Source organism: Phyllostomus discolor, chromosome 13, assembly GCF_004126475.2.
Source record: "Phyllostomus discolor isolate MPI-MPIP mPhyDis1 chromosome 13, mPhyDis1.pri.v3, whole genome shotgun sequence".
Lineage (NCBI taxonomy): Eukaryota > Metazoa > Chordata > Mammalia > Chiroptera > Phyllostomidae > Phyllostomus > Phyllostomus discolor.
Window position 1 is genome coordinate 67,068,542 of NC_040915.2, and position 25,184 is coordinate 67,093,725.

The following is a 25,184-nucleotide window of genomic DNA, read 5'->3' on the forward strand; positions in this document are numbered from 1 at the left end:
TTCTAGAATAACATTAGTTGCTTTGGTAAAATGCATAGACAATTTTGTCAAATAAAAAAGTTGATTCCAGAACAATATAGAGATATATATTACTCTGCATGTACTTGGAACAAACATGAAATATGGACACCAAAATATTAACAGTACCTACTTTGGTTAATATGATTGTACAGGATTTTTACTTTCTTCTTTTTTGGATATTGGCATTTTACAGTTTTCTATAATAAACACCTAAAGTTTGGATACATTTTAAGTTACTTAAAAGCAATTTCAGGATAAGGGCAGAAGCAAGAATCAATCCACACACATGGCTAAGGTTTTTCCCTTTTTAAAAGATTTTATTTATTTATTTTTAGAGAAAGGGGAAGGGAGGGAGAAAGAGGGAGAGAAACAGTAATGTGTGGCTTCCTCACTTGTGCTCCCCAACTGGGGACCTGCCCTGTAACCCAGACATGTGCCCTGATTGGAATCGAACCAGCAACCCTTTGATTCGCAGGCCTGTGCTCAGTCCACTGAGTCACACCAGCCAGGGCAAGGTTTCTTTCCATATTGCATCAGTCAGACTAGTGTTAAACTCTGCTATGATAACAAACCTTAAAATCTCAGTGATTAGTGTACCAAAGGTGTATTTCTTATTTATGCAAAATCCAGTGTGGGTCAGTGGGGATACTTTTGGACCCAAGAGCTCAGGGATCTGTCTCAACATGTAGCAATCAAGGTCAATGCTGAGGAAAAGCAGGTCAGAGAAGACACTTTCACTCATAGTTTGTAAGTCAGAACTTGTATGTAGCCCTGACCTAACTGCAAAGGAGGCTGGGAAATACTGGGGAGTATCTGGAGTATCGGGTGAGCACTGTAACTGCCCCATATACATATGGTGATTATGTTTCCTCACCCCAAAATCAAAATTTACAGTATGGCGAGTAAAGAATTGATGTTAGGACTGAATTTAAAACATACACACACACACACACACACACACACACACACACACACACACGAATATGGAGTTGCTTGCTACAGTTTTTTAAATAGTCAGCCATGGATGTGGCTGTAAGGAAGGGGGAGGAAACCGGAAAAAGATTCGGCCAAGGCTGAAGGTATCCTGTTCTCCCTCCAGGCGCTTTCTTGCATACAGTCAGTCTCAGCCACGACTGGCCTGGAGAGGGAGAAGCCTGAGGACTGAGTCATGCAAGGGCTGGCCAGGAGGAGCAAGGGTTTCTGCGGGACTAGGAAGGACAACGTGGACTCCCCCAAGACCATGGGAACACCAGGCAGAAAGAAGGGTGAGCTGGCTAGAAATCGGGAAGGACAGCCAAGGTCCAAATAGGATGGAAAAAGTTGGGAAGACAGCCAGACCTGGGCAGTGCCAAAGGCAGGAACTGGAGTCAGAAGAGAAAGCCAAGAATGTGGGGTGGGGATGAAAGTGGGGTTTAAGCAATTTGCTTCAAATGCGCACTAACATTCGAGTCTTGCTCTCAAGACACAGCAGGTTGTGACGTGTAGTCTGTTTCATTTCAACAGCCGAGGCTGGGAGACACAACAGAAAGCAATTTTGCAGTCAGGGCGTGCAAGAGGAGTCTGAGGTCCTTATTTTATTTTATTTACTTATTTTTTATTTTATTTATTTTTATTCTTTTAACCCTCACCTGAGGATATGTTTGTTGATTTGAGAGAAAGAGAAAGAGAAACATCAATGTGGAAGAAAAATATTGATTGGTTGCCTCCTGTGCACGCCCTGACTGGGGATCAAACCCACAACCTTCTGGTGTATGGAAGGATGCTGTAATGCATTGAGCCACCCAGCCAGGGTAAGCCTGCAGTCTAAATGAGGGCCAGGGCTGCATGGAAAAGTTAAAACTAAGCTGAGCATCATTCTAGACATAGACTGAGGTGGCTGTGTAGTCACAGTGGGGATGGATAGTTGACATCAGGAAGGCAGCAATTACTCCAAGTGGGTCAGGACCCCCGTACGCAGCTAGGAAGAGTGAGAGCAGAGTCCTGCTCCTCAAGAGGTTCTAGTAAGAGACGCTGGGACTGGGGTCCTTCTAAGGGACAGGGCTTCACAACAGGTGCTGCCCCAGAAGGAGAACTAGTATGCAAATGAGGAAAAACATGAAAACTAGTAAATATAGACAAAGACAAAGGAGGAAGGGAGACTGGATCTTGGGGGTACATGGTTGCCTAGGGCCTCCCCTCTGATAAAGTGAATACCAGGGCTGGGACAGAAAGATGAGGTGGTTTTCCTCTCGCTGGCTTTGGTCTGCATTGGCTTGCATTGGCTTGGTCTGTGCCGGAAAGGAGCAGAGCTGGGCCCACGGGCAGAAAGCATCAGTGCCTGAAGCAAAGCAGGTTTGGTGAGTTTGGACTCAGGCCTACTGACTGAGCTCGAGCACCAGTTCAGGAAGGCTTTTCCCAGACAGCCTTGTACCTAGCTACACGGCTCTTCCTCCTGGCCTTTCCCGTGGGGACTAGCAGTGGGCAGGTGGATGTGTGTCATTAGTTACCGATGCAGAGGATGGGATGCGGGATGGGAGAAAACTTCCAGGCTGGAGTTAGGTATCAAGCTGCTGTCATTGGCTTATCAAAACCTTGACTGAAAATCCAAAATCCCATGTTTTACCTCCTGGAAAAACATCTTATTTTATTTTTTTTAAAGATTTTATTTATTTATTTTTACAGAGGGGCAGGGAGGGAGGAAGAGAGGGAGAGAAACATCAGTGTGTGGTTGCCTCTCACAGGCCCCCTACTGGGGGCCCAGCCAGCAACCCAGACTTGTGCCCTGACTGGGAATCAAACCTGTGACCCTTGGGTTTGAAGGCCGCACTCAATCCACTGAGCCACACTAGCCAGAGCCTGGAAAGACATTTTAAAACACAGAAACCATTTTTTTAAGTTTACATTTTTTATCTCTTTAGCTAAATCTCTCTCTTGTGCATGAATGCCTCAGTCTGAGTGTTCCAATGGGGCACAATATGGAGGAAAAGCTCTGGACTGGGACTTAGAGATTCTGAATTCTCACACGGTTCAGGTGAGGACCTAATAAAGCAGTGATTTGCGATGTGTTTTAAATGTTCTAAAGCAATTGAAAGGTAAGGACTGTGTGCATATCTACTCATCTGGCAACTTAGCAGAGCTGGAATAGGGGAACACAAACGAGGTGCCCTAGATGCAAAATTGAAAGGGGTGCTCACACTGTCAGGGTCAGACAAGCAGCCTGCTGGCAAGAATGAGAACTACGTTCAACAAGACCAGAGAGCCTTTCCGAACAGGTATCCCTCTCTGGCACTCAGGACATAAGGGGAAGGGGTGGGGTCTGTCTGGATTTCTGAAAGTGACCCTAACAGAAGCTGCTGAAAAGTCAGGAGACTGGGAGGCTGGAAGAAGCCCAGTAGACTGAGATGCTGTGGTCTGGCCTCCTGGCGGCAGATTAAGAGATGCCAGTAAGGACCAGAGGGTCAGGGTTAGGAGGCAAGACTTTGACCTGCGTTTGTCTGCATCACTGGCCTTAGGGGCGATCAGCACCTCTCCATGCCTCTTCCTCCTCTCAGATCTCACATGAAAGGTTTCCTTTGGGACTGCAAAGGGTTTGCATGTTTCAGAAGCCACTCGGCTAATGTGATAGGAGGGCTGGCAGAAACAAGTCGGGCTGGGCCCCTATTGCCTTTATCAGTTAATGCCTTATCAGTCATGCCTTATCCGTTAACACCTCCATTGGAATTAATTAGCCGACTGTGAGCTGAAAGTGAGAGGTCAGGAGAGTTCAGAGGAAATAGAGAAAGGTCCTTATAGTGACAAGGAAGAGCATCATGCGTGCTCACGGCAATTTTGCTGGCATTGACCCTGAATATGCCGGTGAAAGTAGTTCAGTCTCCCTCCCAGCCCCTGGGGACCACAGGGTGCAGATGCTCCAAGATCACGCGGTGTTGTCTCACTGCCATTGTGATTTGTTGATGCCTAAAATTACCCATTTGCTGAGGATGCCTGATCCCAAAACACATCCTAAATGCCCAGGTATGTCAGCTGGCATCTGTGCAATGTCCCTGTCCTCGGAGGAACTAGGAAGATCTGGGAGAAATAGAAAAATATATGGAGAAGAAGGAGGATGCCTGGAGACTTTACCTTCTAGGATTCAGATTCAACTGATACTTGACAAACTCCTACAATGTACCAAGTAGATCTCATTTAATTGTACAAAATTCCTGCAATCCTGGCCGGGTAGTTCAGTTGGTTAGACCATCGTCCAAACAAGCCAAGGTTGCAGGTTTGACTCCTGGTCAGGGCACATAAAGGAATCAACCAATGAATGAATAAATAAGTGAGAAAACAAATCAATGGCTCTCTTTTTCTCTCAAATCAGTAAATAATTTTTTTAAAGTATTATTATCCCAATTTTTATTTTCAGGGAATTCCAATTAAAGCCCACTGCTGTTGCTACTATGTTACAGGGTAGGGGCAGGCGGCGGGGGGGGGGGGGGGGGAGGGAAGGTAAATATAGTTAGCACATGGAAGCCCCAAGAACTGAAATACATAAACATATTCATGGCTCACTCACACAGTCTGAGGCATCCATAATGAAGTGTGGTATATTTGGGAAGAGGGGAGGCAAAGATAAAAGCTGGGAGAAGGGAACTGACTGGCAGGTGGGGAGGACGAAAGGAAGGTGGAGCTGCCATCACAGAGTTTCCTGAATGAGGTAAGGGTGGAGCCGGTGACCCAGAGGGAAGGCTGTGGTGTGGCGGAGAGGCAGAGGGGGCAGGAGCAGCCTGCTGTCTGAAATAATGGAGCGTGAATCGATCAATGACACCCCTTTAATATGCGGTTAAGGGTGGGTGTACCCAGCCTCCCGGATGCAGGTAACCAAGGGACACAACTGCAGCCAGAGCTCAGCTGTACCAGCAGCAGCCTGCATCAGCAGGGGAACTGAGTTGCACAGACACTGGTGTGTTAATCCCAGCCCAGACTGGCAGACGGGAGGGCTCCATCTGGGGGAGGAAGGACACCAGAGCTGGGGACCACACATTCAAAAGGAGGGGAAGGAGCTCTGAGTTATTTTTAGTGCTGCATTTTTGTGCAGAGCAAACGTAAGGCATGTGCGTGCCTGTGAATGCATCAGATGGAACTACATGCATGCAGAGCCTGCTCCCCAGCATCCCTTCCCCCCGTGAGATTCCTTTCTACGGCCTGACCTGTGGTGACAGCAGGTCCTACCCACTGCCGTGCACTGATGTTCTGCTGCTCAGCTTCCTAAGGCCTCCGTCGAAGGTGTGTACCGCCAAATAGAGGACGTTGAGGAATCAGCAGCTTTTGACATCGGAGGCAAAGAAAGTTTCTTGATTTCCCAATTTTTAATGTGTGCCAAATACAAGCTCAGCTTGGTTGGAAATATCAGCGCAATGGAATCCAGAAGGACCTTAAACGAAGCCACAGACAATTTTCCCTGAGCTGCAGTGGAAACTCTACACCCTCACAACACCTAAGAGCTTTCCCACCAATAAAACTTCTTTGCAGGGCATTACATCATCAGTAAAAAATCTGATTCGCTGGGCCTATCCTCAAGAAAATTCCCATTTCTGGCAGAGAAAACTTTTGCAAAAGGCTTTTGGGGAATCAAACACCATATTTAGTTTTTCCTTTTAGTGCAGTACTTTAGTACAATAATTAGCATGTAGGCCCTTTAGGAGGCTGTTTCTGCTGGAACTTCCAGCAAAAAGTCTGCAGTTGCTTTTCCCTGGGTACCTGAGTGCCAGCCCCTTATGTGGGCAGTCCTCTACCTCAGTAGGTGGGAAACTGCGAAACTTGCTACTTAGCTTCCAGACTGGACATGCCAGTAGTGCTTTTGAGCATCTGCCAAGGAATGTCATAACAGAGGCTGGTGTGAAATCAAATTAAAGGAGCTCAGGGAGCAGGGGAAAGTCTCCGAATCAGAAATGTTTATTAATTGCTTGTGTGCTCTGTGGTAGGCCTGGTAGGGGGGCCCCTGCCTTCAAGGAAAACACAAACACCCATTCAGGCTGCCTTTCCCACGACGTGCTGCCATCACGTGAAGAACTGTAGAGAAGCTGAAACAGCAGGACAAGGGGACAAGCCATGCACACTTCCTAATACATGAAAAGACCGTTTGGTCTTTGGCTGGGAAAGAAGTAAAAGGAAGTGCGACCCACTGCCCCCTCGCCCCATTTGTTTCTTTTGCCTTATTTGGTCCCTGTTTGTCTATAACCGGGTCTGAGGCGAAAGCTATGAGGGTAGGCAAGTTTTAATCATGTCTTTCTTTTTTCACTTACTTATCTTTATTATATTTAATCCTCACCCCAGGATATGTTCATGGATTTGACAGAGACAGACAGACAGACAGACAGACAGACATGGATATGAAAGAGAACTGGGGCTCAAACCTGCAATATAGGTATGTTCTAGGTATGTGACCTTATGGGGAATTGAACTTGCAACCTTTTTGGTGTGGCGGGGGGGGGGGGGGGGGGGGGCAACGTTCCAACCAACTCCGCCCCTGCCCCACCCTGCCCAGGGCTGTCTCTCTCTTATAATCCAAGTAGATCTCATTGGTCCTCCCTTAGAGAACTCCCCTCTTTCCTCCAGATGGATTCCCACCTGACCCTGACTGCAGTCCAGAAAGGGCTTTGCTAGAAGAGATTCAAGTTACCATTCCTGAATGAAAATATCCTGGGGCAGGGATGGGGCGGGGCCAGTTTCCCAGGGGACCAGCCTGTCCCATTGGGATCTGGATGGCGCCTTTCCAGCAGGTCTGTTTCTAGGTAACCACAGTGCACTTGCCGGTGGGCCCTTAATGCAGGGGGTAGCTCTCAACACTCAGCATCCCGGCAGAAGGAGGTCATAAATCTTCCTCCGGAAGTAGGAGGTTATATCACTATGGGTAAAATGAGGGTGAAGTGTGGATTTTCATGTGGTGGAATCTCTGTCTTCACAGTTTGGGTTTCAGAGGAGTGAAGATAATAAATAGAAGGAAGCAAGTTTCCCGTGACAGGGGAGAATCGCACTTGGGAGGTGGGTAAAGAATGGAAAGGATCGCAGGGACAACTCCGCCAGGGTGGCTGCAGGCAGCACGTGAATTCCAGGGCCTGAGAAAGCAGTGTGTGTGCGGTGACGGCAGCCCTAGACACCTAGGGAGGGGCTGCTAAGTTTCTGGTCACATCTTGTTCTTTGAAACTGGACCACCTGAGATGACCTCAGGCAGCCAGACTTAGTGAGAATGAACTGCTACCTGGCCTGTCCCCCGGCTGCATCCTGGACCACGTTCTGCCTCTAACTTACTTCCCATTACCTGGCCTTCCTGCTCCCATAGGCCCCCACTCTTTCATTTCATATCCCGTGCTGAACCTCAGGTTGATTTCTATGATCTCTTCCTGCAGGAAGCTATGCAGGACCAATCTCGGCTCGCCTCTGTTAGTCCAGCAGCTGGCCCTTTAAGTGCGGCCAGCTCGGCAGGCCCAGACTGGCACAGAAAAGGCTGTGGCAGACAATAGTGTTTATTCTAGGCAATTGTCCCAGACCGGTTACTCCCTGCTTACTCCCCACCTGCTGCTGAGTGCTGTCTTCTTTCCCACCATCTGAATTTCATCCTCCCCAAGCATTGGCTAAGAGGTTCCCTCTCCCAGCTGCCCAGAATTACCTTAGCCCCTTGCTTAGGGGAAAGGGATGTAGACAGCCGGTCACATGTGACTCCCGGTGGTTCCACTCTGGCTGTTCCAGGTAACAGCAGCCCTGGGTCAGGTCAGGGTCAGGGCGGTCTCAGGGCTCCGCCCCAGCGCTAGCCTGATGGGCCAGGTTTCCTCAGGTGCCTCAAGTGGACAAAGGGCAAGGCTTCAAAGCAGCCTGGGCCAAACTGGTGCTTTCTGCCCAGAGGGGAAGAGAGCGGGAGAGGCAGCGCCACTGCCCAGCTCAGAGCTCCTTGCCTTGCCCTCGCTCTTTCTTCCCCTAACTATGGACTCTTCTGTCCTGGGATGGGCGTCTGCTGGCATGAAGGAGGAAGCTGCAGATTGCTCACCAAGCATCAGATGTGGTCACGCTCTGCCCAGGCCGGACTCTTCTCAGGGAACGAGGCCTCCGAGCCCCACTCTTAGAGTCCATGGCTCCCCACCCTTCTTCTTCTTTTAAATCCTTACCCCAGGGCATGCTCATTGATTTTAAAGAGAGAGGAAGAGAGAGAGGGAGGAAGGAAGAGTAACATCAGAGTGAGAAACATTGATCAGTTGCCTTATGCCCTGAGCTCAACCTGGATCAAACCCACAACCCAGGCATGTGCCCTGAGCGGGAATTGAACCCGCAACCCTTCTGGTATATGGGATGATGCTCCAACCAACTGAGCCACACCACCCAGGGCTCTCCACCCTTCTTACTCTTCCCAGCCACCCTTCTCCTTCTGTACTGATATCCCTTCCTTTCCCAGAAATGATTATTTTTAAGCATTTGGGCTTGGAGATAAAGGGAGAGGATGGCAGAGAACAGGGGGTAGGGTAAAGGGGCAGGGGTCAAAATGGTGGCAGTGACACCCAGGAAAGTCAGAGCCACCAAACCTCCAGGAATGAGAACACTTTTGGGGGTGGGTGGGGGAGAGTCTCAGTACAGATTTTTCTGTAAGTTTTTCTACATGTGTGATTATTTTCATCCCTCCCACAGCAACGCGGTATCGTCAATCCTGTAAGGTGGTAGAAATGGGAAAAGGAAGGAAGGATAGGACCGATGATATTCTTGCTACATTTTATGACACTTGTGTCTGTTTTTCATGGTGTGGTTACCACTCATCTCCTCTAAGCTTCCTGAGGGTAGAGAGCCTGTCTCGGACGCCCAGGAGGCCGTGCAATGTGGTGAAATCAGACCCCTACTGTCTGCTCCAGCTCCTCTGTGAACTTCAGTTTCTTCGTCTGTAAAGTGCAAACAACTGCTTTACAGGGCTCTGAGGACTAGGTGTAAGATACATCAAAACCCTGCCACATTGTAGAGACTTCACAAAGTGTAGCTATTAGAATCGAGCTTCGCTTTCCTCCATTGTAAAATCGGGGTGATAAAATACTCATCGTATTGAGTTGTTTTTAAAAATTAACCAAGTTAATATTTGTAAGGTTTCTAGGAAGCTACCTAGCACACAGTAAACTCTGTCCAAGCGTTATTAAATAAAATTAATCATCCCATCACTTTTCCAAAATACCTGGGCGCTCACTCACCCACGTAGGTGCTTTCATGCATATTGCTGACATCAGTGAACACACACATAATGTCACACAATGGAATGAGGCCAGGGCAGACACCACACAGGTGGCTGTGGACTGAGTGAGTGGCATACTTCTGTGTTCTTCTCCTCCTTGTTTACCCTGCTCACACTGATGCCTCACCCACACCATCTCTGTCAGCCCTCTCCATCTTTCCCTCTGTCCAAGACTTTCTTTCAAGAAAGGAGTAGCAACTGGTACTTCCAGAACTGCCCACATGTACTGCAAAAGTGTGGGAGCAGACCCCACAGCTCTGTCTGCATCTTTCATTCCTCTCTTCTCATGCTGGGCTTCCGTCTGAATTTCCTTTTGTGGCCCCTGTTTAAAAGACCCGGAGGTTCCACTGAATAGAGAGTCTAATCCTAATTAAGTACATATTTATTAAATTTGCTTGAGGAATTCAAGTGCATATCTGAGGGTGTAAGGGAAACCAATCCACCGGAAACAGTGTGAGAACAGCCTAGTTAGTTCCTCTGCTGACTTTGTTTCTTCTCAGTTCATCCAGTGCCTTATTCATCTGTGAAACTTCTACTGTGTATTTACTATGTATCAGGTGCTCCCTAAGCTCTGACATACTGCCCTGTTCCCATTTCATCTTCAAATCACTTCCATGAAGTAGCTAGTATGATGCCCATTTACAGAGGAAGAAACCCGGGGGTTAGAGAAGTTAATGCAGGGCACACACCTAGTCAGTGAGAGTGCATAGTCCTTAAACTTGCCTCCAAAGGTTAAGTTCACTATACGACCGACATTCACAGACACCAGCAAGATCCCATAAAAATTAGACTTGACTGTTCTCTTGGCCTTCTCAGATCTGTTCTTTAAAACATATAGCAGTCTTTGCTGACATTTTTGGCTGGCAAAGAAAATGTGTGCATAACTTCTTTCTGCACCAAGGGTGTTTCGGTTCACCCTTCTTTTTATATCTAGAAGGCACCGTTCCTGCTACTTGCCCTCAGCAATGCTAAGCCCTTTCCTACTCTCAGTTCCGCAATGTGTCACCGATTCTAAGAGAATTCTAACAAAAGAACTGGAACAGGAAGGGTTTTTAAACAGGCTGTCCCTTTCTTTAAATAATTAAAGAAGATGTTATCGAGGAGATCAGGTTTTTATTAGCTTGTCTCAAGTTCTCTGTCATTCTCTTTCATCCGAGGCAGATTGAAGGTTGGGGTGGACGGTGGACGGAGAAAAGCGCCCCAATTTGGACAGAGTGTTGAGGGGCACGTCGGAGAGTCTGGCCCTTCGCCTTCCATCTCGATTCTTGGCCAGCAGAATAGAGGGTGGGTTTGAATGGCAGGTTGTGGCTCTTTGGCAACCAGTTTGGAGAAAGTGAATGAACAAAGTAATGAATGAAATAATTGTAGAACCCTGACAATAGAGGGCGTATCGTGGGCAGCGAGGCTTTGAGAGGACTAGCTCCGGGCCTTGGAGAGCGCAAAGCAACTAGACGGATGGAAAATAAGCATCAGGGAAACGGTTTCTAACAGGGCCTTGGGAACACAACTCCGATTCAAACACGCTTTCTAAATCTCGGTCTCAGCGATATGTTCTCTGCAATTTTACTCTCTTGGTGGAAGGAGCAGGCCTGGACCCCCGTCTCTGCCCACCCCCCCTCCAAAAATAACACACACAGCAGGGTGCCTCACAGCAGCCAGTAGGACAATAAGGAGGAAATTGGTTTTCCAGGAAGCAATTTCTCTATCAGCACAGCAGCTCTGCATTTGCATAGTGGAGAGGTTAGGCTGACAGTTGGAAGGGTTCCATCTGCTCCTTGGAGTCCTGATTTGGAGACTGCAGCTCAAAGGACACCATGAAATGCACTTTCGAACTCGGGAAGGAGTGTCATTCCGGAGACGGGGGGCCTCCAGGCCACAGGAACTGGCTGGAGGTGGACTTTCCCTGAGCCCTTGAGCTGATTTCTTACTTTCTCCCCCTTTCTCTTACTAAATATAAAATGAGGTCACACAATAGGTGAAGCAGAGGTTTGGGGCAAATTGAAGATAATGATAAATATTTCGAGTGCCTAGCTTATTACAGGGCTTATGTAGATTCCGATTAAATACTTGTCAGTTTGACTTATTTCCTTGATTTACACTAGAATTTCGAAAACCAGAGGGGTTATTAGCTTATCTGTTGTCATTTTAATGTCCTGTTTCTGAAGAGAAAAAAAGCAAGAAGAAAACCCTAGACAATATCATCTACTTTCTGCAGAATGATACCCTCCAGAAGGAAAACTTTTAGTTCTCTAGATTCCTTTTGGACCTAGCTGCCCAGGTCTGGGAGAGCTCAAGCCCCCAACTTTTATCTGGCTCCTCCTGTTACTTCTCTGGTGGTTAGGGGATGGGCCACACCCATGCAGGACTAACGCAGGACTGTGGGGTTAGGTCAGTCCACCCGAGAGAAAGAGGCCTGAACAATGGCCCCTTCTTGTCGTCTGCCTCCCACACCCTGTTGACTCAACCTTCTGAGTTGAGAAAACAGAAAATATTTCTGCCCACGACCTCCAGCAAGTCATTTAGCCTCTCTGGGCTTCGTTTGCCTGGACTATGAAATGAGGGAGGTTGGACTGAGTGACCTCAAAGGACCACAGACACGAACCCCCTTTTCTGGGGCGGCACCAACTCACATAACCCGTTCCTGCCCCTATCCTTGTGCTTGGGTTTGTCGGGCTGAATGCCCTAGTTTTGGGTTCTGGAAATATGGTCACTGCATTTATAAGATCACTTCGGCACTGACATTCCACACCGCTAGGATTCTAAGTAGGCAATAGCCTTAGGTGACTGTTCTCATTACTAGTGATACGACCTTGGGCAAGCTGGTTTACTCTCTGGGATTCAAGTTCTTATCTGTACAACTAAGAATACTAAAATCTGGTTTTGAGGCTGGGAGCTGGAGTAGTTCAAGATCCCTCTTGCTAAAGATTTATGATTCAATGACTTGAGGCCCATCTGCTTGAAACAAAGGCATAGCTGGACCCCCTGGATGTTTAAAAGAGGCCTGCAGACTGCCCTCCCAATGGGCGAACAGAAGCATCAGTGATGTCCTTGAGGACAATGCCCCTTTGCTACCCAGAAAAGAGCCAGGGGCACCATCCCAGCTGCTCCTGGAGAAAGGAATTCTTACCATGAGATATCTGTGGCTTCTGCAGCAAAACTCTCTGTGCAATCCTCCTGAGGGAAGAAAGGAAAGCTTCTCAGGAATTCATTCCAAGGTCCTAGGAATGTCGGGGTGGGGGGTGGAGGGAGACCAGGGGACTTTAAGAACTTGACACCTCGGTCTAGTAACAAGCAGTGTGATGCTGAACAAGTCACATAATCTCTGGGCCCAGTGTCCTCACCTGAAAAATTAGAATGTTTGATTACATGAGCTCCCAGGTCTGTTTGGAGGTTTTGTGGTCTCTCAACCGGTGATTTTCAAGCATCAGCAAGGGGTTATTTGGGGTCAGACAGAGCTCCTTTCTCCTGCAGATCACGAGTTGGCAACACTGCAACCATTTCTTCCACTGCCCTTCTGGGCTGTCAGTGGAGTGGGGTTCTTGAGGGGTGGATTTTGAGGTTCATACCTTTATCCACGTCTCCATCCACTGAGTCTCTCCTAGCCTTGTGTTTGGTGCACACCATATGTCTCCTGGTGATTTAGGTTTCTGTTTAAAAAGAAGTAATATTGGGATGTTTTGTAAATGTTCCAAGCCGATTCTTCATTGGTGAAGACAAGCTGTCCACAGCGTGCAGAATAGAAACCAGGCGGAGGCACCGGCAGTCAGACAGCCCAGCCGGGAGGCGGCGGCACTAGTCCCTGCACAGCGCGGCGAGAGCTGGGGGCGGCACCATCTTCCAGCCCGGACGCTGGGGTCGACACTTGGTTCCTCTTTCCCCCTATTCCTTCACTCTTTCAGCATCAGTCCCTGAGGAGTCTCCGTGGGCGATGGTTCTCAGATCTGCCCGCTTGTCTGCAACACCAAGGCTCCCCCAGGTGGCTCACCTGCAGCCGCACCTGACGGGTTCGCTGCGCCAAATCTGCCCCCTTCTGGTCCACTTCAAAACAATTCTGGACAATTTTGAGCACATAGAAAAGTTCAGAAAACACTCTCAAAACGCCCAGGAGAGGTAGTAAGGTTTGCTTTGGAACTATTAAGAGAGAATCACTTTAGAAATAAACAGTTTCAGCTCTCAAATCTTGGTGCTACCACTTTCTTGCTAGGTACCAATGGCAAGTTCCTTGATCTCTCTGAACCTCAGTTTCCCCATCTGTAACATGGGTGATGAGATCAGTACACGGACTTAATAGGGTTGTAAGAACGAAATTAATTTGTTTATTTATGTTCTGTATGTGTTAGCCTTAACCCCCATCTTTCTCTGATTTTGTCAGACTTCACCCAATCTATTTTGCATTCTTTCTCTAAAGAGGGCCCAACCCAACAGCGCAGAGCGCGTGCTGTCCGACACGTTCCTCAGTTCTCCGCTGGCTTCTGTTGCCATCAGGACGCAGCCCACCCTCACTCACACGGTTTACTGGAGCTTGCAGGTCTGATCCAGTCTCCTCTTCCTGCACTTGCGTTGGAACGAGGCAGCGAGGCAGCAGCGAGAGGACATTCCAGGCCGGGAGCCCTTCGTGAGAAAGTCGGGGCGAGGCAGGTAGATTGCGAAGGCGGCAGAGTGGTGGCTGTGAGGAGTCTTGGTCTGTGGCCGGACTACCAGAAGTTCATTACTGTCTGCGAAGGTTTGCTGCCGCGCCCTGATGTCAACGAAAGCCCCACACTGGAGTGCTGGTGGAGGAGAAACTTGATTCAGCACCACAATTTGTTTGCAAAATGGGGGAACGCAGTCTCTGGACTCCAAGTGCATTCTGTGGCGACAGAGTGTTAAATAGTGTAAGGGTCTCAAGGTCTGGGTGGTTCTTACTCTGTGCCATTCTTGTTAAAATAGCAAGTATTTTGCAGGCACAGCTGTAAACAGGGTGAGCTGGACAGGGACCCAACAGATAAGTGTAACTGACTGCAAAGATAAAAAGAAATTAACATCTAATTAACCAAATATTGTGTTCGAGCAATGGCTAGGCCTCCCTTCGGGAGACAGCTTTGGGTGTGAATCCTGTCTCCTTCACTTGCTGTAAGCACATAAAACGACCTAACGACAATCACAATTGGTTCTTGAACAGGACACTGTGAGCGGCAAAGTTCTTGGGTTCAGGAGCAAAAGGGGAGGCCCGTTTCTACCCAAGCAAGGAGTGCAAATTTACACAGTCTGATCCGTCCTGACTGGTCAAAACCGCACATTTTGATTGTCCTTACGGAGCTGCTCTGATTATTCAGCAGAGACACAAATGAAGATATAGCTGTACCGTCCCAAACGGATGGGCAGGTCTCAGCTCCTTGGTTGAAAGATGATTCCAGAAAGCCCTCTGTAAGGGCTGGCTCAGAGAGCAGGAACACAGTGCTGGGGGGTGTCAGTTCAGTCTGCGGCTTTGCCCTGGAATGCAGAGTGTGAGAAGTTTCAGTCAGCAGTGACGGCCAGACTCTGGTTATGAGTTTGAGCCCTATGAACCACAAGGAGCTCTTCTGGGGAGATACATTACTTCTCGGGGTCAACAATACTATAGTCCCACTGCTTATTAGCTATATTATCTCGGGCTAGTCACTAGATGTCACTTTATTCTGGTTCACCCATTTGTCAAATTTTAAAAGAATGCTCCTTCTTCGGAGGACATGGGAGGGTTGAAAGAGCTAATATGAAGTATTTAGAACAGTTCTATGCACATAGCGAGAACTTAAGAAATACTCATTCGTACTTGGGGTAAGAGTAGGTGTATGGTGCAGATTTTGTAGGATCTCAAAGGCAGACAGAGGAGTTAGACTGGGCTTGGTAAGGGTAAGGCGGTCAGTAGTGCACAGAATAGAACTCAGGTCCAACAACCTGTCCTGGGCAGCCCAGCCAGGCTGCTAGGTTTAGGGTAGAGGGGGTGGCAAGAGGAGGAGACGACACATCTGAGACAGATCTCAGGACTGAGTGCCAGGTCAGATACGCTGGTAGACAATGGCTGTTGAAATGTACCCTTGGGCAGCAGCCTGTAGAACGCTGGGCCCAGAAGGCACTCAGTACCCGCTCCTCTGAATTTGAGAAACGCCACTGATTTCTCCGTGTGGAAAGTCACAGCGAACACCAGCAGGCTGAAGCAGCCCCGAAACCCTGCAGTCAGCCAACATTTAAACTTGTGATAAATCCGGGATTTCCGAAGTAGTTTGGTCACAGGACGTCCCTTCCCCTCATCCCCCCAGGGAAATAATGCAGATTAACATCTTGAAGCACTAGCGTTCAGCAGGACCCCCTTTGGGATCCATTGCCCCGAGGAAACACCAGCGAACTGGATAAACAGCACTGGTTCCGGGAGAACACACACAGTCACAGCAGCACAATGCTGCTATTTTCCTTTCCTCTGTTCTCCGGTGGGCCCTCGGAGTGGGGAGCCCAGGAGGACAGTTTAAAATTAAATGCAGATTTCCCTTCCCCTGACTGGTGCAAAGATAGTTGCCTCTCTCACCCTCCCTCCTACCCACTTCTTTCTCCAATAGCGTTTGCCCTAGAGAGAGCCATCTGGATATTAATGTTGCAATATTGACTAATTCAAGGGACTGCATTTGGCATTCGCTCGGGTTTGCAGTGTTTTACTTCAGTCTCTCTGTGTTAGAAAATCATCTGACTTCTCTAAGTGGTTTCTTTGGGGGTAGTATCATTATTGCAATTTCTCCTTTTCTCCTGGAATTAAGGCTGTTTTTCCCCCGAAGGACTTCTTGGCATTTCCGTGAGGTTTATTATTCTGTTGTGCCTGAAGTCTGTGGCATCCTGTTTGCACTGCAAATATTAAGATAAAATCCCACCTCCGGATCGCTAAGGAGCCTCAGGGTCACTTCTGCTGAAGGAGACCCATCTGTTCTGGGTCAGCATCTGGACCCAGGAGACATGTTGGGACTGGAAGGGGAAATCCAGGGCGACACTGACCTTCAGGCTCCTATTGGAGTTGTGCAAGTGAGTAAATGCCAGTAAGAACAATGCAGACAGGGCCCGAGGCAGTGAGGTTGTGTTAACCGTTGAGTTTCATGAACTCGGAAAGGGCAGCTGTTCCCACTTCCCTAGGTCTCATCAAGTCACTCTCATGCACTAGAAAGTCCTCCAGAGGCGTCTCCTGAAAATTCTGTTGTTAACACATGTGACTGAGCAGCCAGGAGCAACCTCAATCAGCAGACTCTGGGATGCGGTCTCCCGTAGGGCCTGCTGTGGTGGGTTTGGTTGTCATTAGCTTTGGACCTTCAGACATGGTCTTTCTCTTCGTCTCCTCAGTAACCAACCTTAGCAGAATGGCACCATCAACACACTTCTGCTCTGTTAAGAAGTACACAGGCCCTGGCCAGGCGCTCAGTTGGTTAGAGCGTCATCACGACAGGCCAAGGTTGTGGGTTCGATTCCTCATCAGGGCACATACAAGAATCAACGAATGAATGGAACAGTGAATTGATGTTTTTCTCTCTCTCTCTCTCTTCCTTTGTTTCCCTCTCTCTAAAATCAATACATAATTTTTTAAGTACGTAAAAAAAGAGAAGAATTTCGGGTTGTACAGAAAGATCAATGATTGTCTCTGGCTTTGGAAACAGCCTGCTATACACAACTTACCTCACACAGGTACCTTTCTTGCTTCCAAACTTCTCTCATGCAATGTCAACATTCTTGGCCCATTTTGGGGGACAAATCAGGCCTGTTAGAGTTGGGGTTCAGGTAATGAGCCCAGTTCCAGGTCAAAACTGAACCTCTTCAGCCATAATTTCTGAAATGTTTTGCCCCTCTCCAGGGTCCCGAATGAGCCTCACCCAGCGGCGTCCAGTCCGCCCAGTCCCACAGCAAGCTGCAAAACAGGCCTCCCCTCCGGCGGGGACTGTGCATAATTCCGGAGCTTGCTCTGTGGCGATTGGCTGGTTTTGGTTTTCAACCTTTCCTTTCCCTTCTTGTCCAGACAAGAAAGCTTTATCCCAGGAGACTGAGAAATAACTGGAGAGACACTTTAAAGGAGGCTAGTTTCTGGAATTTAGGCAGGTAGGTTGATGCTGAAATAATCTGGGTATGTAAAAGTGAGTTGTTTTATTTCATTATCCCAGGCTGGTGAAGCCAGTGACCTGCGAGTTACTCGCAGTGTTGCTCCTTGTTGATATCTTTTTCCTGTTCGACAGAGACCGTAACTGGTTTAGCTCTGCATCCCAAAAGCTAGCCCAGTGCTTGACAATAGATGGTGTTTGGTGTTTTGGATTTTTCAAAAACCTTCACCTGAGGATATGTGTACTGATCTTGAGAGGGAGGGAGGGAGAGGGAGAGCATGAACGACAGAGACAGAGAAAGAAGCATTGATGCAAGGGAAACACTGCTTGGTTGCTTCCCGTACGCACTCCGAGCAGGGATCGAACCGGCAGCCTAGGTATGTGCCCTGCCTGCTGCAGCCACAACCTTTTGGTTCGCAGGACAATGCTCCAACCAAGAAGTCATCCAGCCAGGCCAATAGATGGTGTTGGATGGATGGTCAGGGAACAAATTTCCTTCTTCAAAAATAATTCCTCAGTGTGATTGATTAGTCTCTACTTGCTTATCCTCAGAAAAAGGCAACTGACCTCACAGACCAGCCCAGTCCACTAACAGACACTTGTAACTTTTTAAGAGATTTTTGTCACATGAAGTTGAAACCTGCCTTTCCGTAACTTTCAAATATCCTCCCTATTTCTCCCTCTGGGGTCACAACTATGGTACCTGCTCTACTACCTCTTGTACAAACCAAAGTTTCCTGAGTCTCTTCTTGCCCACAATAAGCATTTCAGACTCCTGGAATTTTCTTTTAGATGATAAATTTTTCTACTGTTCACTGCCCTGATGACTCTCTTTAACTATTTTTTCATATTGACGCATGTATCTGAGAGAGCTCTCCTCAGAAACCCACCCCACTCATTAATGACCTGGGCAAGGTGAGCTCCTGGAATTGCCCTCCAGTCTGCAGGACAGAGGAGCCCCTTCCCTTGCCACCTGCCGTCTTTTACTAGTGACTCGACCCCATGACACTTAGATTTTTCAGATGCTGCCCCAAGAGACCGCAGGTTTTCAGGAATGTAGCAGCCCTGGGGAAATAGGGGACGTGGCAGCCTAGGATGATGAAAATACAACGGAGCAACATCTGGAAAACTGGAGGTTTGGGGAATCAGCCAAGCCGCGCTGGGAGTTTTAGTGAAGTAGGGAAAGAACAGGGATCTTGGAAAGGCCAAGGGCAAATGAGAGCACCCGGCCGGAGCGATCACTAACATGAGGTTGTGGAAAGGGTGGGCTTGGCTGTGGCAGGGAAGGGAGGGGAAGACCACCTCCCCCCACTCACAGTTCTTCCCCCGTGGACCCAGAGTCCCTGGCTCAAAGTCTTTGCTATGGCAGCTTCTGAACTAAATCTAAAGCTGAAGTTATTGAATGCAGCTATCACAAAATTATTCTACTTAAATTTCATTTTAATATGCTTCTGTTCTGTGAATTTTGCATGAAATGTGTTTTACATTTGCACTCACACACAATGGATGATTAAATTTGAAATAAAAATGATAATTTAGAGCAATAATGTCAGATGTTTTATTCTAATTCCCAGTAAGCAACTTCAGTAGTTAGCAAATTTAGTTTCCAGTTTAGTGAAAATAGACAGGATTTTCACTGGTAAAAAGCTGAAATACAAACAACTGTTTTCACATCTATACTTCTTTTCCTAGCCAGTTGGTAGGATAATGTGTTGTGACTTTAGTCTCTTTTCTTGACGAGAAAGCAGTTAGGCTATAGTTCCCTCCTTAAAACACTCTTTCCCTTTCTTCTCCGGAAAATGTTTCTTTCTTCAGAAAAACATCCCTGGGATTGATGAGCAGAACCGGCTCTCCATAGCTACGTGCACCTCTTGTGCGTGTAGGTATCTCACTGCCGATGAGAGAACCAGAGAGGCTGCTGATTTGCCTGCAGTCACACAGCTACTCGCTGGCCATTGTTAGTACTCTGGAGAATGTGCTCCTGCTGGTTCCGGGACTTCTGGCATTTAAGTTTGGGTAGGTTGTTTTCTGTGCCAGAACTTCCTCATTTCTCCTCTGGAGCCTCAGCATTTCCTTCCCTGAGTCTAACAGACGGGCACACTTTGGATTAACAGTGCCTCTGCCTATTCCAGGAGAATCGTGAAGACACAGCGAGCCTGGATTTAAGGCCTCTTTCCAACACATCATCCCAGTCAAGTGGGGAATATTGGTGGGGAGAATGCTCTAGAAAAACACAAGATGAGTGCAGAGTGGCTTGGTCGGCATCTGCTTGTGTTTTATGCCTCTGGTTACTCTCCAGGTGTGTCTGTCTGATGAGCATGTGGGGGTAGGTCGAGCAGGGAGAGGGTGCGGTGGGGCCATTCTGCTTTTAATTTGACCCCCAGATGATGACTGGTAGTGAACACAGCGCTGGTCCCCTCTCCCCACCAGTATGTTCTGGAGAAGGGGAATTTGGGAGCACTGCCTCACCTTTAAAGCAACCTCCTTGGCACAGTCTTACATAAAACAAGGCTAGCCCCCCAGACAGGATGGAAGCACGCAACTCTGAGTGATCACTTTCTTGGCTGTTGAGGCCAGGTCCGGATTGGGTGCACTGTGTGGGCCTGAGCATTCTGGGGACTGAGACGGTGGCAACCAGAGTCCTGCTAAGCCACCGCATACAGGAGGTTTAGGAAGAGCAGCTGCATCGGCCCTGCTGGTTAGTGTCTCTGCCCGGCCCCCTAAGACACTGGGGGCTTTCACTGTCCACAGGACACGTCTGGATGGGCAGCCTGCCTCATCCAGGACACAGCCTCACAGGGTGCATTTACAGACTCTGGTTATTTAAACCAAATGGGAAAAGATTTGCCCCGTGGAATTATACTTCATATTGAGCTTTAGTACCAATATGGGGGGCAGCCACCGCCAATTTCAGCACCCGCTTCCTGTCTCTTCTTTTCTCTCCACATCTTCTCCCCTAGCTCCCCATCTTTCCCTCCATCTTACTCTGCTACTTTTTCATTGCTTGCAATCACACAGTTGGTTGATGGCCACTGTTAGTCCTTTAGAGAGTGTTCTACCGTCAGAGCCAGTCTGATTCCTAGTCTCCCTGACTACGACTCTTTCCTCTTTCCTCAGGTTTCTCTCTCAGATGAGAGACAGGTGGAAAAAGTAGGAGCAATTTGGGAGTGCCATAGGAGACTGCAGAGAGGAGTATTAAGCACTCCGGCTCTGACCTGAGGTTCAAAATCTGCTTTTGACCTTTACTGGCTGTGGAGTCCTGAGCAGATTATTTAAACTTTTTGAGCTTGTGGTTAAATGAAGACAAAAGGAGAACTTACTTTATTAGTTTTTTTTGTAAAAATTAGAAAAGATAATGCATGTCAAGGCCTTATACAGTGATTAGACATTAGTTAATAGTAGCTATTTTTTAATATTAAGAGGAACAGAATATGTATTTGTCACTGCCATACCATATCTAGTCACTGTATATAAAGCATAGAGCATTTTATTCTTGAACAAAAATGCACATTTCAAACAAGTACTTTCAGAGCTGTGGGCAAGACCCTCCAACTGTGTGAGGTTCTGTTTGGGTGAACGGCCCTTTGGATAAATGCTCCACTTACCTATCTGTTCCCCTTCTCTATTCTGTGCAACACAGTAGATTGAGAACCAAAGAGAACCATGTTGGGAGGGAGACACTTCTAAACCTGAAGCCGAGATGTGCTTGGTAGTTACTGTGATTACTAGGAGTCGTCGGGGCCAACCCCTTGTCTAACGCACAATCCCATAGACAACCCTACCAATAGACAGATGCACTTGGTAGTTTGCTTGAACTTGAGCACTCCAGGCTGGAGAAAGTGTGCAGCAGGGAGGATAATGGTGAAGAGAGGAATGGGGATGGGAACTACAGAGAGAAGAGTTGGTGCCAGGGACTACATGCTCCATAAATGATGGAATGATTGAGTGATACATATGGTTATTCAGCATCAGGCTTCCGACTATGGACCGGGTCCTGTGCTGGGCTGCAAGGCATAGATGAATGAGAAATGATCCTTGTCTAGCGAGAGACAGAAATGTAAACAAATATTAACTGCAAAACAATGTAGTGTAGATAGCTTGCTCAGCCTCTGCATTTGTATTGTGTGGCTTCGAATCCTAGTTTTATCACTTTCTGAGTGAACTTGGTCCTGTTAACTAACCTCTTTGTGCCTCAGTTTCTTCATCTGTTAAATGAGGATAATAACAGCATCTTTCTTCCTCATAGGGTAGGAGTGAGTGAGGATTGAATGCATTGTTATACATAAAGGAGGTAGACCTCTGCCCGGCACAGAGTAAGTGCTATACGCGTGTTGGCCACTATTATTATTATCATCACTGCGAAGGTCACCATGTACTATCTGGGCACAGAGGGAAGAGTAGGTGGCTCCCTCTGGGGAGGCCTGAGAGGTTTATGGAGGAGGTAACATTTGAACAGAGCCTCGATCTCATTGGTTGCCGGGCAGACATAGGGCAGGGGCAGGTGCCCCGGAGGAGAGCACACACAGAGAGGATGTCTCCCGCATGGCCCAGGACTCTTGGCAGAGAATGGGGTGACTGGAAACCTACCAGTGCACTGATTACCAGTGGGATCTTTAAGTACATATTTTTTCTTTCAAAGATGCAATAAAGGGGAAATTACCAATGTATATATGGAGAAAACACATTCCTATTGTGCTTTGTTCTAATGTCCTGAAAGCCTGAGAAAAGTGTAGACACGGAAGGTGGTCTCCATGAGCTGAAGGAAGCTGTTTTCACACGTACAGGAGTGTATGGAAACACCTACGTGGACACACATGGCGACTTCCATTCACGAGGACAATTGTCCTTTGTGGCTGGTTTGTAAATCATCCTGCTCCTGGTCTTGCAAAATCCACGTTGGTACAGATCAAAGTGATCACACACCTTGAAACCACAGAGATGACGTAACCTAACAACCTTATTTCACAGCCGATGAGCCTGAGGCCCACAGAGTGGCTCGACCACCAGGATGAGAATTTGGGTGTTGTTACAGGCTGAGTGTGTATCCCCAAAACCCATGTGTTGGAATCCTAACCCCAGTACCTGAAATGTGACTATATTTGAAGACAAGGTCTTTAAGGCAGTAATTAAGTTCCAAGGAAGCCATTGGAGTGAACCCTAGTTCCACCGCACTGGTGTCTTTGTCAGGAGAGAGGTTGGACACAGGCACCTGTTGAGGGAAGACCACGTGAAAACACCAGGAAGGCGGTCAGCTCTGTAAGTATAAGTCAAGCTCAGAGGTCCCGGGAGAACTCAACCCTCTGACACCTTGATCTTGGATGTCTAGCCCCCAGAATTGTGGAAAAAATAATTGTTGTTTAAGTCGCTCAGTCTGTGGTAGGTTGTTATGGTGACCCTGGCGAACCACGGCAATGGCGATGCCAGACAGGAGTTCTTGGCAGCCCTCAGCTGCTGAGGGAAGGCCGGGACACATGCTCCGCGCAGGGCGAGGCCTCGAGCACCACGGCACTGCAACTCTCGTCTGCACTTGGAATGAACGTTATCCCGGGCTGCACCCACACGTGTACAACTTCACCCAATGCACTAGTGTGCCCCTGGAAGACCCAGAGGGAGTTTCCCCACGGCCAACTCGATGAAACGTCGATACCAAGGCATTTGATAACTCAGGACGCTGATGATGATTCAGTGCAGGTGTGGTGACTCTCAGTAAATGTTACTGTTTGTTTGTGTGTCTTGAGTGGAGTCTTACTGCAGGTGAAGACCATAATAATGCATTCATTGTTGTATCCTTTGCTCTGGATAAGAAATCATTCTCACTAGACAATGAGAGGAACAATTAGCAGCAATAATGCAAACGAACAGTGCCGCTGTTCTGGAATCAGAGCAACCCTTCCTCGTCATCTCCCCATGGACATGCTGCCCTCTGGCGGCGCGAGGCCTGTGGACCCTCCTTCACAGTCTGATGTTGCCTGTGTCTTCACATATGTTTGTTCTCGCTCCCTGCGGATTTTCCTGACAGCTGCCCAAACCCAGGAGTGAGAACCACTCAGGTCCAAGTCTTTGCAAAACATTGCAAGGGGAAAATATTGTCTCTGACTTTCTCCTGCTTTGCCTGTAAACGATGCCAGCAGCCTGGTATTTCCCCTCCTCCGGATGATATCTTGACTTCCATTCACCAAACTGACATTGCTCTCCCTTCCCCAAATCCCTTTTGTTAGTAGAGAACTCACAGCTTAGAAATTGCTTCCAAAACTACTCTCACACTTGTTCTCAAAGATGTTTTTGAAGTAGGCTGGTCTAGAATATCAACCTCATTCGACAAAAGTTCCCTGCATGTTGGTTGAGCTCGTGCTGGGAAGCAGGGACACGAAGGTGGAAGGACCAGGGTCCAAGTGATCCGCTGGGTTTAGAAGGCCAATGCTGAGAGTCTGCAGGATTTTTAGGGACTGTCGAAAGTTCAGAAATAACAGAAGCAAACCCTATGAATCACCAAAGTCGTAATTAGCAAAAGCTTGCTGCACACACCAAAAAAGACAGTTTGCAAACCAGAGCCCTCAAACCGAGACATGGAAGGAGGCTCTGGAGTTTGTTGTTATAAAGTAGCTTATCTAGTGAGAAAGCAGTAACTGCTCGTCATTAAAGTAGTGATTGGCTCAGGATTATAATTTTCCTAAATGATAGGGAATTGGTAAGTGCTTACCTCATGGCAACCCTGGAAATAGTGTAAGTTTTGCTGGTGATTTTCAGAGGCATAAACAAGCCACGACCCAAGTCAAGCTGGCCTTGCAAAATTAGCTACATTAAGCTTTGCTCGTGTGACTAAACTGGTTTTGTCTGCTCAGGGAATTTTCAAGGCTTGTCTCTGTTTTTTTTTTAATGAGACTCAAGAAAATACTTAAATTTCTTTAAAAATCAGAAGAAGAAATGAACGTTTAGGTGGAAGAAAATGTTTTACTCTGTCATGTTAATATATTCATCTTTGTGCCAATGTGTTTGTGTCCCACCGCAAAAGTAGTCCTGGGAGGGAAGTTTGTAGAAACAACTGCCTGCCTCAATAAACAAGATAGGTCTCAAATAAACATTCCAACTGTATACCTCAAGGAACTAGAAACAGAGAAAACAGAGCCCGAAGTCCATGGGAGGAAGGAAATAACAAAGATTAGAATAGGAACAAGAAAAATAGAGACTACCAAGGCAAAAGACATCCCTCAAACCAAGGGCTGCTTCTTTGAAAAGACAAAGCTGACATTACAACGACACCACAGAAGTACAAAGGACCGTAACAGACTACGATGAACACCTATACGCTAACAAATGGGGCAATGCAGAAGAGATGAGTAAATTTCCAGAAACATACAGCCTGCCACGACAGAATCTCGATGAAATAAAAAATCTGAACAGACCAACAACCAGTAAGGAGATTACCTCTCAACAGACAAAAAGTCTGGACCAGATCAGATGTCTTTGCCAGTGAGTGCTACCAAATATCTGAGGAAGAATCAATACCAATCTTTCTCAAATTCTAACCAATCAGAAGAGGAGGTAAATGTCCAAACTCATTTTGTGAAGCCAGAGTCACCGATACCAAAACCAGACAAGGATACCACATGAAAAGAATATTAGGCCAATACTCTTGTTGAACATAGGTGCAAAAACCCTCAATAAAACATTAGCAAACCAAATTTAACAATACATTAAAATGATCGTACACCATGGTCAAGGGAATTTATTCCAGGAGAGTGTAGTTCACCTCTCATAGATCATTCAATGTGATGCACTAAGTTAGCAAAATGAAAGAAAAGAATCATATGATAAGAGAAGGTAGAAAAAACATTTCATAAAATTCAAAATAAAAAATG